This window comes from Pseudophryne corroboree, chromosome 2 (assembly GCF_028390025.1).
Source record: "Pseudophryne corroboree isolate aPseCor3 chromosome 2, aPseCor3.hap2, whole genome shotgun sequence".
NCBI lineage: Eukaryota > Metazoa > Chordata > Amphibia > Anura > Myobatrachidae > Pseudophryne > Pseudophryne corroboree.
In genome coordinates this window covers 901,227,369-901,231,999 of record NC_086445.1, presented here as the reverse complement: position 1 = coordinate 901,231,999, position 4,631 = coordinate 901,227,369, and positions in this window count along the sequence as shown.

Below are 4,631 nucleotides of genomic sequence, written 5' to 3'. Positions count from 1 at the left end.
CTATAATATGGAGAGAAACAGGTACCATGTTAAGTACTGTATCTACACTAAATTTTAATAATTATTCCAAAAATATGTAAACATGAAGACAATTTATCTACTAAAAACAACCAAAGCTGAACCAATCACTTGGTGTGAAAAATTAATTCCTTAAGCTATCAAGTGTCCACTTTTCAAAACGGTGTCCCAAACTGGATCAATCAAGGTCACCAAACCCAGCAAATCATGAACAAGAGATGGCATCTGAATTCCAGCGCTTGGGATTCCAGCAGTCAAGATACTGACAGTGGCATTCCGACATACAGGATCCCACACCTACTAGGAAAGTACTCTAACCCTATTCCTCAACCCTCCTAACCCTCCCTACCCACAGCCTGACCCTAACCTTCCCCCCCACCCCCCCCCCCCCATGCAGCCTAACCCTAACCCTTCCCAGGGGTGCCTAAACCTAACCCCCCTCCTCACAGCCTAAACCTAATCCACCAGCGCAGCCTAACCATAACCATCCTTGGTGGCAGCTAACCCTAACCCTCCTTCCCCGCAGCCTAACCCTCCTTCCCTGCAGCCTAACTTCCCCCCCCCCTTCCCCCACAGCCTATCCCTAACCATCCTCCCCACTGCCTAAACCTAACACACACACCCCGCGGCCTATATCTCAGCTTCCCCGGCATGCTTGCGTTTGAGAATCCGTGTTTTTCTGGATTCTGGCACTGACATTGTGATACATGTCACCATCCCGGCGTCAGTATTCTGAGCAGTGTCGGCATCCCATCGTTGGTATTCTGAGCAGTGTCACGAATCTGCCGTTGGTATTCCAACTGCCGGGATCCTGAACACCAGGATCCTCTCTGGATCCCATGAATAATAATCTACGAGAGATGTAGGCCCTGATTCTGAGGTGGGAATAGAGCAAGTAACTATGCACCTGGACAAACCATGTTGCAATGCAATGGATGCAAATATGACATACATTTTTTATTTATTATTTTTTATGTGGGATAAATATTGTCTGTTTTGCATGTAGCCCACTGTGATGATTTGTGGTAATTAGCTCGGTAGAGGGTTAATTTTGTGCAGTATTTAAGTGTTCAGTCAGCATCCAACACCGCTTTTCAGGTACATTACTTTCAACATAAAATCAGGAATTCACACAAGTGAACAGAAAATAACAAACGCCTAGCCCTAGCCCCAGGGACGTGCGGTGAGGTAAATGGCTCAGGAGGTACTGGCTAGTACCAGAGCCAGATTTACACACAACATATGAGCCAAAGGATTCTTGTGGGCATTATACACAGGTGCAGCAGTGTATACTGTTGGAAAGTTGTTTAGTTTTGATCAGAGATGTGCGGAAAAGAAAGGCACAGCCTCACCTGTCATAGACTTTTTACTCCAGAGTTTTGACTATAAAAATGATTAGAATAACGCAAAAAAGACATTTATAATATATTCTGTGGATTTCCATATTCTTTATATAGTAAAAACTCTGGTGTCTACGTTAGTATGACAGGAAAGGCTCTGCCTCACCTCACCACACGTCACTGCCTAGCTCCCATTCAAGGCACTCAGTTCTTCGCCTCTGATAAACCTTGGGCAGCTAGTCTGCAAACATAAAGTTCAAAGTCTTTCAGCTAGTTAGCCTAGCCTGGCTTGGCCTCTGGCTTCTCACACAAAAGACTCAGTCCTTTCTCTAATAGGTAGAATCCTGGCCTCCAGGCCTGCTTGACATTGGCTGTCACAGCTGCTCATATGTACAGCCAGGCCCGGCGCTACCCGCTCAGCAAAGGGATGCAAAGCAGGGAGGCGCCAGGCTGGAGAGGTGCTCTCCCCGCTCTGCATGCCTGTGCTGAGTTCCCCTGCTGCTGCCGGCTGCTGCTGCTCTTGTCACACTACAGACACAGGCAGCAGCACTGGCTGCCTGAAGAGTCTGTCCCTCCTCTCCCTGTCAAAGCAGCAGGGCAGTGTTGTGGATGAGAAAAGGGAGTGGGGCTAACCTGGATGGAGGGGGCGGAGTTACATGGGGCAGAGCTACACGGGAACAGGCTGAAGAGGGAGAGGATGTTGCTCCTGATCCAGCCAGCCAGACTTATGCTAGCCATACATCAGACCAACTTCAGACCAACTTTTCTCCAACACTCCAAACTTCCAACCATCCAACTTGTCTGTTCAACTAAAACAGTGCTCCACACATCTAACCAACTTTTCATCAGTATTCCACACATCTAACCAACTTTTCATCAGACCAACCAACCTGCCAACTTCTGTCCAAATTGTGATGTCACCAAAGTAGGCGGATAGTGCCTGCCTACAGTACTTCAATGGTATTCTCACTGCAGCTAAACACCATTCATTATTACAGTACATGTAAGCTCTCACGAGCAGGGCCCTCTCCCCTCATGTGCTTTTCATTCTCTTACACTATGCTATACTCAATACTCTCTTCGATGGCACCATACTCTCGGTTTTCTGCCACCCTGTTACCTGTTCCAGTGTCAGGTTTTGCTGATGCAGCTATGGTTAAAGAGAATTTTGTCTTTTTTGCACATATACCTATCATAAAAGATGAAACTAAAAGAAATATTTTTTTAGACTAAATGGACTTAGATCAACAACTTGTAATGAAATAGGCAAGAAAGTAAAGGTGTGTACACACGGTGAGATATTTCTTTGCGATTTTGACTATATAGTCAAAATCGCAAAGAAAGTTAGTGCAGATCGCAAGGTGAAAGTCACCTTGCGATCCCGATGCGATACCGATGCGCGGTCCTGCAAGGTTGGTATCGCAAGCCTAGATAGACTGTGCAGGCAAGTCAATTTTGACTATCTAGTATAAAAGTATAGTCAAAATTGACAGCCAAAATCGCACATATCCAGTATCGCAAGCACAGTCATCTATGCTTGCGATACCGACCATAGTCCATATTGCATAGTGAGAATGGGGGTTAGTTAGAATCTCACCGTGTGTACACACCTTTACATGAAGTGCCAAACATTGTAGTTTCTGCTATAGAATATTATTTTACATACATGTTACATTTATTAATGTTTTTAGTTTCCTACTCCTCCGAACTCTTTACTAGCCCCTGCCGACACATACTGTATGACGGGAGTGACCAGCAATTAACGCTCTCATTACTAACCGCCTGAGACAGGCGTTGTATGCAGAAGCCAGCCTGAGGCTTGAGCCTGTACTATTTATGCAGCTGAATGGGTATTTGTTATAAATGATCTATCCAGTTACACATTTTAATCGTATACCCTTATATTACACAACCTGCCAGAGAGATGGACTTGGAATTCTATACCAGCTGGGATGCTTGAGTTATTTATATCTGCTTTGTATTTGCCATGAACACTTCTACAAGCCAGGTGCCTCACACACATCACCTGACTGCGGTCTATGTCAGTATGGGGGCCATACCATGACAAGACCCAATGATATCCTATGCTAATATTTAAATATTCCTAAGCTTCAATAAATGCGACTACTACTGGTAATGTATTGTATAGTGCACGCTCAATACAGAATCTGAGCTTTGATTTTAAAATATAGTACAATTAATCAATAAGTTACAAGCATGGGAAAAAATTCTCCCACAAAATACCCATAGATAAAAACATCAAAGGACTAATTTTGAACACAGGAACTCTCCTTGGAATTGATTCCCTGTTGGGATCTGCTGTATATTGCTGTCATTATATGAGTGACATGGTATGTCTGCCTTTTGTGATGTTTTTGGTAATGTCACTAATCTTAAAGAAGCTGAGTGGCCAGGGCTAGAGATGTATACAGGGGCTTCATCCTTCCCTGACACTGGCAATCGTGGGGGGGTGCCGCGGGGGGAATGCGAGGGTCCGTGATCGCAGGGAAAGGGGAGGGGGGTGCGACTGCTGGGGGCAGCCCGGAAGCGGTGATGTACTGCCGCAGCTGCCCCTGCACCTCCTCCCGCTCCGCCGTCGCTCCTGGGGGTCCCGCTGTGACAGGGGCAGCCCGGCAGCAGTGATGAACTGCCGCAGCTGCCCCTGAACCTCCCGGCTCGTGGTCCACAGTGCTGCCCAGTAGGTAGTGATGGGGAAGAAGTAGGTGGACACTGCCGGCCAGTGTCCACATGCTTATCGTTCAGTTGGGGGGAAAGTTCCCCTACACCTGAACGATTAGTTGGGAAAATCAAACTAGTTTGATTTTCCCAACTAGTTGGACAGACCGTTTCTGGACGTTTTCTAGGGTGTGGGAGCAAATGGCTGATCATCGTTTGCTCCCACACACTGCCAGATTATCGTTCCAACCAGCCAACTAGTTGGCTGGTTGGAACGATATCTTCCTGATGTATGGCCAGCATTAGATAAGTGGAGGGAAAGAGAGAGTGAATGAGTGTGAGAAAGTGCTTGTGTGTATGTATGTGTATGCATGTATGTGTGTGTGTGTGGGGGGGGGGATTATGTGTATAGGTGACACTACTATTGGGGGTATTATGTATAACTACTACTATGGGTACTATGGGTGTAATTCCAAGTTGATCGCAGCAGGAATTTAGTTAGCAATTGGGCAAAACCATGTGCACTGCAGAGGAGGTAGATTTAACATGTGCAGAGAGAGTTAGATTTGGGTGGGTTATTTTATTTCTGTGCAGGGT